We start from the raw sequence: 14,826 nt of genomic DNA, 5'->3' as shown, positions 1-14,826 counted from the left end.
AAAATGTATGGGGGGAAAAGAAACCCAAAGCATGCCAAGGGGAATGCACGCAAAAGCTATCTGACTGTGCCAAAGCACCTCCCATGTGGGAAACGGGCAACTCACGTGGGAGCATCTGATCAGGATTTATTCCACCCTCCACTCTGAATTTCAGAGTCTCAGAGCGGCTCACAATCTTCTTTATCTTCCTACCCCACAACAGACACCCTGGAGAGCCAGTTTGGTGTAGTGGTTAAGTGTGCGGACTCTTAACTGGGAGAACCAGGTTTGATTCCCCACTCCTCCACTTGCAGCTGCTGGAATGGCCTTGGGTCAGCCACAGCTCTGGCAGAGGTTGTCCTTGAAAGGACAGTTGCTGTGAGAGCCCTCTCCAGCCCCACCCACCTCACAGGGTGTCTGTTGTGTGGGAGGAAGGTAAAGGAGATTGTGAGCCGCTCTGAGACTCTTCGGAGTGGAGGGTGGGATATAAATCCAATATCTTCTTCTTCTTCTGTGAGGTGAGTGGGGCTGAGAGGGCTCTTACAGCAGCTGCCCTTTCGTCTTTGGCCACTCCATTTTGAACCAGCCTGATCTGAGATACTTCCGGCGCACCCAAAGCTGTCGGTCTGGACCCAGTCCTAGATTTTCACTTTGTAACTGAAAGTAAGCCATGGCAGTCATTTTGATTCTGGATAATCCCATAATTAAGCATTTGATTTTTCCTACCTACGCTTTACATTTTTCCCAATTAAAGTTTTTTTTTTGTTTTAGCCCAGTTTTCCAGCATGTCAAGATCATCCTGTAAAGTGACTCTGTCTTCCACCTCCCAACTTAGTTTCATCTGCAAATTTAATAAGCATTCCTTCTATTCCTTCATCCAAATAATTCATAAAGATGTTGGACAAAACAGGTCCCAGGACAGATCCTTGAGGCACTTCACTTGTCACTCCTCTCCAAGAGGATGAGGAAGCATTCACAATTAGCATTCTTTAGGTGTGATCTGTCAACCAGTTACAGATCCACCTAACAACAATAGGATCCAAACCACATTTTACCAATGACAACAAGAACAGTATGTGGAACTTTATCAAAAGCCTTACTGAAATAAAGATAAACAATGTCTACAGCATTCCCCTGATCCAGCAAGGTAGTGACTTTCTCAAACAAAGAGATAAGGTTAGTCTGACATGATAACCTTATTTCTTGTAATACATTTCTTGAAGCAGAAAAGAGGTACCTTTGTGGGCTAATCTGCCACTGAGACCACCAAGCCAACCAAGGCAAGTTTGCTGCCTTCATTGTATCTTTCTTGAACATTTCTTTTAAAAATGAAGCTAGAAACAGTTGGAAACAAAACTGCTTTAATCCTGCCTGGATCTTGTTAAATTCTTTCCATGTTCTTCTACCCTTTCAGATATCTGCTGTTATCACAGATCAGTGGTTCCCAAACTTTTTGAAGTGGGACCTAAAAACTTTACATACTGTTTGGGACTCATTTCTAAATGCCCCATTCTTTTTGGAGACCCACTTTCAAGTAACTCGGTACTACTTTCCCTCTTCTCCAACTGAAATAGGGTTGCCAGCTCTGGATTGGGCCATGGTCAGACTCACCATTAAATCCATCCCTAACCCGTCGCTATTATACCCCAAAGCTTTTATACAACAAATTTCCTGATCAGACATCCCTCCATCCTTCAGTTCTAAGCAGCGTTGGTCCCGTCGTTGGTTGATCAGAGGTCTCAACCGGACCTCATTTTTTGAGATGGCATTCCGAACTCACACAAGCGCAGTACTGTGGGATATCGTGCTTGGCTTTTTTTTTTAAGGTGCCAGAAAAGGTGGGCAATCTGTGTCCCCCCCCCCCATTTAAACACCCGGACAGAGAGGGGAAGCCCAGGAGTTCTCTTTACTGTCTCTCCGTCTGGCGGGGAGACAGCAAAGGTGGGTGATCTTCCTCCCCCTCATTTAAACGAGACAGGGTAAAAGCCAGAATGGGCCGGAACAGGTCGGAATGGGCATCAAACAACGTAGACTGTCACAAAAAATGAACACCCTGCCAGGGTGTTTTAATGGGGGGGGGGAGCACAGGAACTCTCTTTGCCGTCTCTCCGCCTGGTGGGGAGAAGGCAAAGGTGGCCAATCCGCCTCCCCCCCCCCCCCATTTAGGAAAGGTCCCCTGTGCAAGCACCAGTCATTTTCGACTCTGGGATGACGCTGCTTTCACAAAGTTTTCACGGCAGACTTTTTACGGGATGGTTTGCCATTGCCTTCCCCGGTCATTACACTCCCCCCCCCCCCCCAGCTAGCTGGGTACATATTTTACCGACCTCAGAAGGTTGGCACAATGATATCATTTGGAGTGGGCTCTCGCAGGGAAGCGGATGTGCGCTTGCGACGAGTCGGCTACAATGGAGCGTTCAAACATAGAAAGTACGTGCGGGAGTCGTCGGAAGCATTCTTATTCCGCATTTAATGTACTATAAAAATAGTCTACATCTCAGTCGTGGCAGTTTGTGACACAAACGAGCCAACGACCATTGCCAGATGCTGATGTTTGGACAACCGCATAAAATCCGACATGCATCCGGCTTTCATCCATGCCCACCTCGTCAGTTTATGTACATCTGACCTCGGCCCAGGAGATTTTGGGGGGAGATCCCAAGGTGGGCAAGGTTTGGGATGGAAGGGACTTGAGTGGGATATAATGCCAGAGAGTCCACCTTCCAAGACCAGGCATTTTCTCCAGGGGAACTGGTCTCTGTTGCCTGGAAATCAGTTGTAAACCTAGGAAATCTCCATCCACCATCTGGAGGTTGGCAACTGTAAACATAAAATGGAGGAACCTCACACCAGGTTCCATGGAGAAGCATACAGGCCTTGGTGTTGAGAAATAAAACTGGGATTTGGTGCCAGATTCCAAGCTCGCGGGATCCTTAATTTAATTTCACTGCTCTACTTGTTTAAGGCACTGTTTTTCGCACACGTAACTGGGAATTTTCAGAACAACTTCATTCCTTATTCAGCTAAGCTGCCTCTGTAAATGATACCTCGGTGTTGAATAAAATGTATCTGCATCCCTTCTGTGCAGGTCGCTGTGTGAACATTGAGTTGTGCCTACACCTGTATGACTGCCGGGTTGCACTAGAGAAGATTACATTAAACTTTCATGGCGGGTGCTTAGGTCAAAGCAACTGCAGTCTGCCACATTAGCATCCCCAGCACCTCGCACAGATGCACAGCCAGGCGTGCAAAGCCACATTAACATTCACAAATGCAGACTCCCTTAAAGCTGACATAAGCAACACGAGACACTTGAAACTCGCAACTTTCCAAGCTCTGTCAAAGGCTTCCAAATGCAAGTGAACCAGAACAAAGTAAGAAACCGAAAGTGTAAACACTGTAGACAAAAAAGAATGACCAAAGTCTGTCCCTCTCACTTTCTCCGTGACATTCCATATTTTATAGTCTTTTGTCATGTTCCCGTTAGTTGCCCTTTTTTTTTTTTACATTATGAAACATGATCTTTAATTTAATTTCACTGCTCTACTTGTTTAAAGCACTGTTTTTCCTTGTTGACAAGTTGGTAAAATGTGATTTGGATCCTGTTACTGTTAGGAGGAATACATTACTACTGGGAATACCAGTATTCCCAGTAGTAATGTATGGCTGTGATAACTGGACCATAAGGAAGGCCAAGTGCAGAAGAATAGATGCTTTCGAGATGTGGTGCTGGAGAAGACTCTTAAAAGTCCCTTGGACTGCAAGAAGGTCAAATCATCCAGTTCTAAGGGAAATCAACCCTGACTGTTCCCTGGAAGGTCAGATGCTGAAGCTCAAATACTTTGGCCACCCAATGAGAAGGGAGCACTCGCTGGAGAAGACCTTTATGCTGGGAAAGACAGAAGGCAAAAGAAGAAGGGGACGGCAAAAGATGAGATGGCTGGACAGTGTTACGGATATAACTAACACGAATTTGAGCAGACTTCAGAGGATGGTGGAAGACAGGAGGGCCTGGTGTGACTTGGTCCATGGGGTCACAAAGAGTTTGTCTCAACTGTGCAACTGAACAACAACAACACTGTTAGGGGGTGGGCGGGATGTCGCACACGACTTCCCCAACATGATGATGTCACCCAGAAGTGACCTCATTGTGTTGGCAATGTCATACGTGACACTGTGGTTTTGGGGCATAAACTCGATGTTTTTTTTGCTTCAAAACCATAGAGTTTGCCTCAAAACTAGATCATTGCTGTGTGGCGCCCCCAGTGTGTGATGCCATCACACAGAAGTGATTCTTTGCATCAGGGATGTCACACAATAATGGCACTGTTTGGGGGTAGGGGCTGGCAACCCTATCTGGGTCTCAAAGCACAATTCCAGAAGAGACTTGGCTGGTCCTGCCTGCCTGCAGGTCACATTCGAAGAATATAATGTCTTGATCACACATTATCTGGTTGTTTATCCTAAAAGACGGGTGGAACGGATTTTCCATTTTCAAGCTATGTCGTGGTGGTTCCTTCTAATTGCAAGATATATGTAGATAGATCCAAGAGGGCAGCTGTGTTGGTCTGAAGCAGTGGAACAAAGCAGGAGTCAAGCTTCACCTTTAAGACCAACCAAGTTTTATTGAGAATGTAAGCTTTCATGCGCTCTCTAAGCACACTTCGTCAGACAAGGGGATCAGGAATTGTGGGATCAGGTAGCATTCAAACTGATACGATCAACAAACAACACCGCACACAGCAGAATCCCAACCATACTGAAAGGAAGGCCATAGACAGTGTCAGGAACAAGACGGATATTACAATTAAAGAGGCAGACAAAGACGGAGCCGTTGTCATCACGAACACACCAGACTACATCAAGGAGGCTCAAAGACAACTCTCAAATACTTCATTTTACAAACCACTGGACTCAGATCCCACACAGGAATATAAAAAAGAATCGAACAAGATATATGTAGTTATCTACAAGTGTTATTTTTGCCTTGACTAGCAAATGATTTTCAAAAATCAAAGTTTTGCCACAAGTTACAACAAAAGTAACACAATCTGTGAACGATTCCCCACTAGCCTTATGCCACTCTCACGCTCCTCTTTCCGCGGGGCTTTTGTCAGATTTCACACTATGTGCCCCTGGGCTGCAACTCGCTTCGCCTATTTCGCTTGGCAAACAGAAACTGGTTTTTAGAGGATCTTGTTTGCTGCACAAAAAAGGCGGAGCGAGTTGCAGCCCCGGGGCACATAGTGTGAAATCCGAGGGAAGCGCCATGGAGAAGAGGAGAGTGAGAGCGGCATAAGGCTAATGGGGAATCGGTCTGCATCTATCTCAGTATTGATGCAAAACTGAGCTTCTGATAACATAAATGAGAAAATACCAGGTTTCCCCAAGTAGAAGAAGAAGAAGATATTGGGTTTATATCCCGCCCTCCTCTCCGAAGAGTCTCAGAGCGGCTCACAAACTCCTTTACCTTCCTCCCCCACAACAGACACCCTGTGAGGTGGGTGGGGCTGGAGAGGGCTCTCACAGCAGCTGCCCTTTCAAGGACAACCTCTGCCAGAGCTCTGGCTGATCCAAGGCCATTCCAGCAGCTGGAAGTGGAGGAGTGGGGAATCAAACCCGGTTCTCCCAGATAAGAGTCCGCACACTTAACCACTACACCAAACTGGCTCTCCACCACTACACCAGACTGGCTCTCCACCACTACACCAAACTGGCTCTCCACCACTTGGCTCTCCAAGTACTTTTTTTACATACAACTGTCACTTATACAAGTAAAAGGAAGTCCCGAGGGCAGTTCCTACACAGTCTGACTCCTCATAAGGAGGCATTGTTGGGAATCCTTTTTTGGGGGGATATCCCAGAGATTGCTCATCTTTAAAGCTTAAGGCTGCCACCAGGTCCCTCTTGGCCCCTGGCGGGGGATGGGGGTAAGGTGAAAGATCCAGGTTGTAAAACTCCAGGAGATTTCTACAGCTTGGAGAAGACACGGACTTCAGTGGGGTACAAAATGCCATACAGTCCACCCTCTAAAGCAGGGGTGTCGAACTCATTTGTTATGAGGGCCGGATCTGACATAAATGAGACCTTGTTGGGCCAGGCCATGTTGGGCTGGACTAGGTGTGTACCTATTTAAGATTAGGTAGCAGAGATATAAACTTTATAAAAACACAGAAAAACACAATCAAAGATTTAAAAAAAAAGACTTAAAATATGCTTAAAACACTAGCAATGGTCGGTCTTAAAGGGTTCCCAGGCATATACCCTCTGCTCATTCCCTGAGTATTATTTATGTTGAAAATTATATTCTACCTCTTCAGGGCTACCAGGACTCTCACCGGCACTCCCTGAATTAGCGATAGCCACAAGCAAAGATAACTTTAAAATGAGATTAGCCAGATTCATGGAGGAGAGGTCCATCTTGGAGAGCCAGTTTGGTGCAGTGGTTAAGTGTGCGAACTCTTATCTGGGAGAACCAGGTTGGATTCCCCACTCCTCCACTTGCACCTGCTGGAATGGCCTTGGGTCAGCCATAGCTTTCGTAGGAGTTATCCTTGAAAGGGCAGCTGCTGTGACAGCCCTCTCCATCCCCACCCACCTCACAGGGCTTGATTCCCCACTCCTCCACTTGCACCTGCTGGCATGGCCTTGGGTCAGCCATAGCTCTGGCACAGGTTGTCCTTGAAAGGGCAGCTGCTGGGAGAGCCCTCTCCAGCCCCACCCACCTCACAGGGTGTCTGTTGTGGGGGAGGAAGGTAAAGGAGATTGTGAGCCGCTCTGAGACTCTTCGGAGTGGAGGGCGGGATATAAATCCAATATTTTCTTCTTCTTCTTACTAGACATGGTGAAAAAGAGAGCTTCCATTCTCAGAGGCAGCAAACTCATGCGTATCAGTGCTAAGAGGCAGCATCAGACAGCAGCCTTGGCTTCTGTATCCTGTTTGTTGGCCCTCAAAGGCAATTGGCTGGCCATTGTGTGAAACAGGATGCTGGACTCGATGGGACACTGATCTGATCCAGCAGGGCTCTTCCTATATTCTTATATTGTTATGTTCTCCATGCCATTATCCAGGGGTAGAATTCTAGCAGAAAAGCCCCATGGTGCAAAGTGGTAAAGCTACAGTACTGCAGTCCAAACTCTCTGCTCATGACCTGAGATCGATCCCGGCGGAAGCTGGGTTCAGGTAGCTGGCTCAAGGTTGACTCAGCCTTCCATCCTTCTGAGGTTGGAAAAAAAAGTACCCAGCTTGCTGGGGGGGGGGAGTGTAGATGACTGGGGAAGGCAATGGCAAACCACCCCATAAAAAGCCTGCCGTGAAAACGTTGTGATGCGACGTCACCCCAGAGTCGGAAACAACTGGTGCTTGCACAGGGGGACTACCTTACCTTACCTTAGAATTCTAGCAAGAGCTCCTTTACATATAAGGCCACACACCCCTGATGTAGCCAGTCCTCCAAGAGCTTACAAGGCTCTTTTTTGTAAGCTCTTGGAGGATCGGCTACATCAGGGGTGTGTGGCCTAATATGCAAAGGAGCTCCTGCTAGAATTTCACCCCTGCTATTATCTATGTGGATGGGAAAGGAAGAATGGAAGAGTGTCCCACTACAGCCCCAGAGACATATCTGCAACCAAGTGATGCAAAACCAGGAAAAGTTTCACCATTTGATTCTTTTAAAAATGAGATTCTGTTACACAAAAAAAGGCATGACCGATAGATCAGATGACCTTGGGTTTCAAGAGATCTATGAAATCCTAGGGGAGGGATGGATTAATTAAATGTTGTTTACTCATTTAACGATGTAGCCTTCACATGGTTCAACTTTGTTCTTTCAGCAAAACAAAGGGGGAGGGGGAGATAGGGCAAGAGATACCCCACTCCGAAATATCATTTAAAAATATGGAAGATTATCCTTCATGCAGGACACCCTGCTTTAACAGCAGTTGCTAAAATATTATTGTTGATTACCTGGGTAGTTTATAAATAACCTCTTCCAAAGAGGGTGTGTTTTTTTTCTTTTCTTTTTTTTGGTAGAATCATAAAATAAATTAAACTATCCCAAACTCATGCTGCTAATTAAAATAGCCCCCGCAGGAGGGCAAAATAGCTACAAGGTTGTAGTAAACATTACATTTTTTTTAACCGAACAGCACAGAATTTAATTTTTTACACGTTATTTGCTAATATCATCAAAACGGGAAATAAAACAATTATTCATTGATCGATTCAAGGTGATAAGGTGACAGGGGTTCAATTGTTTAAAGCTCCGAGCAAAACACTTTAGCTTAGCCAGTTCATGTGTGCAAGTTATCTATACCAGCCATTTTTAGAAATTTGATACTTAGAGAGTGGGACGCGGGCCTTGAATTCAGCAGGAGCTCACAGGAGCATGGCTCCTGAACCTTTCTGACAGCCCCCCTCCTCCCCACCTACCTACCTTGTCCATTGAATAGCAGGTGCAGCTGCATAACAATCCCTGGATTAGGAGAGCGGGCAGCCAGCCGGCCACCAGGGGCTTTGCCACACCCCCAGCAGCCCTCATTAACCCCTGGAGAAGCCCATGCCACCCTTTCTCCACTTCTTTTGTGGGTGGCTTGCTGGCCTTTTGACTGTGGGGGCGGCAGCCAAGGAGAGCCTCAGGTTTGTGAGACCTGCTTGGGCTGGTTGGATCTCTAGCCAGCCTAATCAGGCTTCGAATGCCCGGGGCTCTCCTTTCTTGTGTCCGGTTGCTTTTGGCTGATGGAGGGGCAGCATATGCTAATGTTATGCTAATGAGCTCCACCACCTATTTTTCTACAAAACGACCCCTGGTGGACCGCATGCCTTGCATGTAGCAAACCTCGTCTTAAATCCCTGGTATCTGAAGCTGAAATTTCAGGTAGTGATGATGGGAAAAAGACCTTTGCTTGGGCTTTTGGAGAACCACTGCCAGATCAAATGGATTGTTCGGGGCTAGACTAACCAATGCTTTATTGGATTAAATGGAAAAATACATTTTTTTTTTCTTGGAAGCATAGACGCTTTCCACAGTATCAGCAATCGTCAATGTTTCCTGGTTAAGAGGGAAACGCTGTTCGAACAAATTACAAAGATGATCCGACTCCAATGGCAATAATAGAATGAAATTTTGCTTGCAAAAATAAAAGCACATCTTTCATGACATATTCATGTAGGTACATGCAGGGGTAGAATTCTAGCAGGAGTTCCTTTGCATATTCAGGAGAGGGGGAGCTTTCCTGACCTCCTCTGGCAGCTGGTTCCACAAGAGAGGAGCCCCAATGCAAAAAGCACAAGTGTTCTATACACTGCAGGACAAAAAGCAGCTGGGCGGGGGAGGGAAACTAGGGAGAGAATCTCTGTGTTTTTCTGACTCCCACCTTGCTTAGACAGATTTTGTTTGTGGAGAAACACTCCGTAAAATGGTGACGGTTACGACAACCAGCAAACAATGGTCTTTGCACGGGTGAGGCAGTTGGTCCCCTTCCTTGAACGCAGCGACCTGGCAACGGTGATCCATGCAACGGTCACCTCGAGGTTGGACTACTGCAATGCCCTCTACTTGGGGCTGCCCTTGTCTCGAACCCGGAAACTACAGCTAGTGCAGAATGCGGCGGCCAGGCTGCTATTGGGGCTTCCCAGGTGGGAGCACATACAGCCGGGACTGCAGGAACTGCACTGGCTGCCAATAGTATACCGGATTCTCTATAAGGTGCTGGTTTTTACTGCTTCGGCAGGGAGGGCGGGATATAAATAAAATAAATAAATAAATAAAAATAAAATGGTCTCAAACAGCGTTCCTCCTAAGCTGTGTGTGTGAGTGGCCGCTCAATAACACAGGAAGTCCCGGTCGGCAGGAATCTGGGGCCACTCAGGGCCTTGTACTGCCCATTGTCCGTTTTACGATTACAGCAGTTCTATTCTGCCCAGGATGTGAACTGCTCCACTCAATTGTGAGGGGGGCATTAGAAGGAACATTGGTCTCTAACAGTACCCCAAATCAACTTTATCTGATGGGCTCCACCAAAGTATCCACAAAGATGTCCTTTAAAATGTTTACAAATTCATTTGTAAGGAAAAGGGGCAATGAGACCTCTTGCAGAGCCAGTTTAGTGTAGTGGTGAAGCGCGTGGACTCTTCTCTGGGAGAACCAGGTTTGATTTCCCACTCCTCCACATGCACCTGCTGGAATGGCCTTAGGTCAGCCATAGCTCTTGCGGAGCTGTCCTTGAAAGGACAGCTTCTGGGGGAGCTCTCTCAGCCTCACCTGCCTCACAGGATATCTATTGGAGGAGGAAGGTAAAGGAGATTGCAAGCCGCTCTGGGACTCCTGAGATTCAGAGTGAATGGCAGGGTATAAATCCAACATCATCATCTTCTTCTTCTGGTTAAGAGAAATTATCTTAATTCTTCATTAACTCACGTTTCTTCCTGAAATCTAAAAGAAATCCATTTCCCCCCCCACTTTTTAATAAGGCCTTCGGAGTCTCTTTCAACTCATTTACTGTTTTGATCAAAAGTGGAATTCAAAGACAGGAGGAGCTGGAAAAGAGGTTCTGCAAAATTTCAGCTTGCAGATGCTTAGGGGCAGGCAAGGTCTTCCCAAATGTTCCTGTCTTCCTGTGGTGTGAAACATCAAAAAACCCTGCAAGGGCCAAAGTTACTGAAGGGTGCACAGCGAACCACCATGTGGTGCAACAGAAAACTACAAAGAGAAATTCCTCATTTGACAGAATAACAAGAACTGAACACATCAGCACATGGAACTGCCATACTGAATAAGACCATCGAACCATACAGGTCAGTATTGTCTTCTCAGACTGCTAGACTCCAGGGCCCTCTCAGACAGAAGTCTTTCACATCACCCACTACCTGGTCCTTTAGAGCTGCCAAGTTCTATTCAAGAAATATCTGGGGATGTTGGGGGTAGAGACAGGAGACTTTGGGGGTGGGGCCAGGAGACACTGGGGGTGGAGCCAGGAGAAAGGTTCTGACAATCATCACTGAACTCCAGAAGACATTCTGGCCATCATATTTAAAGGGAACAACACACCTCTTAAATGCCTTCCCTCCATTCGAAATAAGGAAGGTTAGGGGCACCTTCTATGGGGGCTTATAGAATTGGACCCCCTGGTGTTTTGAGGAGAGGCACTGGGCGCTATGCTGCAAATTCGAGCCCCGGGTACTCCAACTGCAGTGGCGTTGCAGTTGCAGAGCTTTCTGGATGACGCTTCCATCCTAGACCCTTGCCAGTCCGGCTTTCGCCCGGGCTATGGGACGGAGACAGTACTGGTCGCCCTGGTAGATGATCTCCAACGGCATCTGGATCGGGGTGGTGTGGCGGTGCTGATGCTGCTAGATCTGTCGGCCGCGTTCGACACGGTCGACCATCGGCTACTGACCTGCCGCCTCGCCGACATAGGGGTGAGGGGGTCTGCCTTACAGTGGCTCTCCTCCTTCCTCGAGGATCGGGGACAAAGGGTGGCTATTGGGGGCGAGCGGTCCCGGAGGCACACACTGGACTGTGGAGTGCCCCAGGGGGCAGTTCTCTCACCAATGTTATTCAATATCTACATGCGCCCTCTTGCCCAGATTGCCAGGGGATACGGACTTGGGTGCCATCAATACGCAGATGACACCCAACTCTATCTGCTGATGGACGGCCGGCCTGACTGCGTCCCTGAGAATTTAGACCGGGCCTTGCAGGATATGGCAACTTGGTTGAGGAGGAGCGGGCTGAAATTGAATCCAGCGAAGACAGAAGTCCTTTGTCTGGGTCGGGGCGCTCGGGAAGGGGAAATACCTCTTCCGGTCTTCGACGGGGTGCCGCTGAAAGCGGCGCACCGGGTTAGGAGTCTGGGAGTTTTACTGGAGCCTTCATTATCAATGGAGGCCCAGATTGCAGCCACCGCCAAGTCAGCCTTTTTCCATCTAAGGCGGGCAAGGCAGTTGGCTCCCTTCCTAGAGCGCCAAAATCTGGCAACGGTACTTCATGCAACGGTCACCTCGAGACTGGATTACTGTAATGCCCTCTACATGGGGCTGCCTCTGTACCGAACCCGGAAGCTGCAGCTGGTGCAGAATGCGGCGGCTAGACTGTTGCTGGGGCTTCCTAAATGGGAGCACATACAGCCTGGACTGCGCGAGCTGCACTGGCTGCCAGTTACATACCGGGTTCGTTACAAAGTGCTGGTCATTACCTTTAAAGCCCTATATGGTCGAGGACCTGTCTACCTTAGGGACCGTCTCTCCCCATATGAACCCCAGAGAGCACTGAGGTCAGCCGGAAAAAACTTGTTGACTACTCCCGGACCGAGAGAGGTGAAGCTGCAATGTACCCGTAACCGGGCCTTCTCCTCTGTAGCCCCGAGCCTATGGAACCAACTTCCAGAGGAAATGCGGGCCCTGCGGGACCTTGAACAATTCCGCAGGGCCTGCAAGACCTTCCTCTTCCGACTAGCTTTCGCTGACGAAGGAAGAAATTGTTAATGATAACCGCCATCCTAAAGAACAGTATTAGCACTTTTATTAACTTAATTAACTAATTTTAAACCTAATCAGAATTTTAATGCTTAAATGTAATTTTGTGTTTTTTGCTTTTTGTATAATTGAAATTTGTATGATGTTGTTAGCCGCCCTGAGCCTGCCTCGGCGGGGAGGGCGGGATACAAATAAAATTATCTATCTATCTATCTATCTAAATTCGGTGCCTCTATCTCAAAAAACAGCCCCCCAGAACCCCAGATGCCCACAGATCAATTCTCCATTATACCGTATGGGAATCAGTCTCCATGGGGAATAATGAAGTGTTGACCATTTCTGGGAGAATCTTTCTGGAACCAAATTTCTTCTTTTGTCCTGGGCACCAGGGATCACACATCATGAGATTAGATATGCTCCTTCGCTGCAAAGGAAAGGAAAGTTCCCCTGTGCAAGCACCAGTCATTTCCGACTCTGGGGTGACGCTGCTTTCACGTTTTCACGGCAGACTTTTCACAGGGTGGTTTGCTACTGCCTTCCCCAGTCATCTACACTTCCCCCCAGCAAGCTGGGTACTAATTTTACCGACCTCGGAAAGATGGAAAGATGAGTCAACCTGGAGCCGGCTACCTGAAAACCCAGCTTCTGCCGGGATCAAACTCAGGTCGTGAGCAGAGCTTAGGACTGCAGTACTGCAGCTTTAACACTCTGCGCCATGTGGCAACATTTAGCTGCAAAACCTTACTGCTAAATTGTTAGCAATCAGACCCCGTCCTTTTGCAAAAGGGCAGCTTATAGCTAGAATAAGCATCAACCCCCTTCTTAAAATATCAGCCCAAAATTCAAATGTTCACATGAGTAGTCTTTAGTAAAGTCAATGGCTGCTGATCGGTTGAATCACCAGTGTCTTGAGCATGCCCAGTTTTGCAAAAAAAACCAACTTGACACAAACCAGTCATCAGGCTTTGTGGCTGTGTGGCACAAACCGAACAGGCTAAGCCAAGGGTGGTTGAACTCATTTCTTATGAGGGCCGGATCTGATATAAATGAGATCTTTTTGGGCCGGGCCATGTCGGGTTGGGCTGAGCCATGTCGGGCTGGGCCATGTTGAGCCAGGTCATGTGTGTACCTATTTAAGATTAGGTAGCGGAGATTTAAACTTTATAATGGACACAGACTAATACAATTAAATATATATATATTAATAAACTTAGAACTCATTGATCTTAAAGGTGCCTTCTTTGTATTTCTCTCATGGGATCCAGGGAACTGCGCAAAGGAAGTTCTGGCTCTTTCCTTCCTTCCTCAGGGGACCAGGAAGGGGAGGAGCCTCAGCCAATAAAAGGAAGAGAGGCTTGGCACAGTAGCTTTGCTGTGTTATTGAGAGAGCCTGGCAAAGCAAGGTCTCCCTTCCTCCCCAAGGAAGAAGCCTCAGCCAAAGGAGAGAATAGAGATTTTGCTCTGTAGCTCCTGTGCAATTGAGCAAGCCTTGCAAAACAAACTGTTATGCAGAAGGAAGCAAGAGAGAGGGAGAAGGAAGCAGATGACAGTCAGTTGTTCGGGGAGCTGACAGGAGCGCGATTCGGCCCCCGGATTGCATGTTTGACACCCCACGGGCTAAGCAATCAGCCCACATTCAGTCATCACCTTCAAACACGGTGAGTTTAACTGCCAAATACATTCACGGTAAAATTAGCAGCATCCTTAAATTCTGCTAAATGCCAGACGGCATTTCCAATGCAACTGACTTTGCGTAACCTGAGACCTTTTGCTCAAGGCACAATTATAAAATAATTCATCTGAAAATGTTGCCTTCCTTTGCTGTCTGAAAAAAAGCAGCAACCAGGAATTAACATGCCTTCTCCTAGAGCGCTCTCTTTTTTTACGTCGAGTAACCATATTTTGCAATTCAAAAGTTCACACAATACTTTATAAACATTGGTCGGTCCTAACAAAGGTGGTATTTTATTGTCCCTGCCATCTTTCATGCTTTGTGTAATATGTAATACTTAATAGTCTTCTAATAAAATGTAGCAATTTGTGTACAAATCATATTGTTGTTTGCTGTCTATGTGAGACAGCTGTGGACGAACCAGGCTTTTTTGGAAAACAAATTATCCATTTAAGCTTAATGGACAGTACAGCTTTATTTCACCGAACTAGTCCAAAGTAATTCCTTTCTCCTCTCTCCAAACGTTCAGTGCAGAAAACTCAATAATTTCCATCTGAATCCCATTAAAAGTCAATCTGAATATATTGCCGGAGATGTATAGATCTGGCAATAACTTAATCACAAGCCTTGAACTATGATTTTGTAAAAAACATGAAAATGTAAGTGACATGACTCATCTTGATTTAAGTTTAAGATCAGA

The sequence above is a fragment of the Heteronotia binoei genome, chromosome 9, assembly GCF_032191835.1.
Source record: "Heteronotia binoei isolate CCM8104 ecotype False Entrance Well chromosome 9, APGP_CSIRO_Hbin_v1, whole genome shotgun sequence".
NCBI lineage: Eukaryota > Metazoa > Chordata > Lepidosauria > Squamata > Gekkonidae > Heteronotia > Heteronotia binoei.
Note: the sequence above shows the minus strand (reverse complement) of the source record.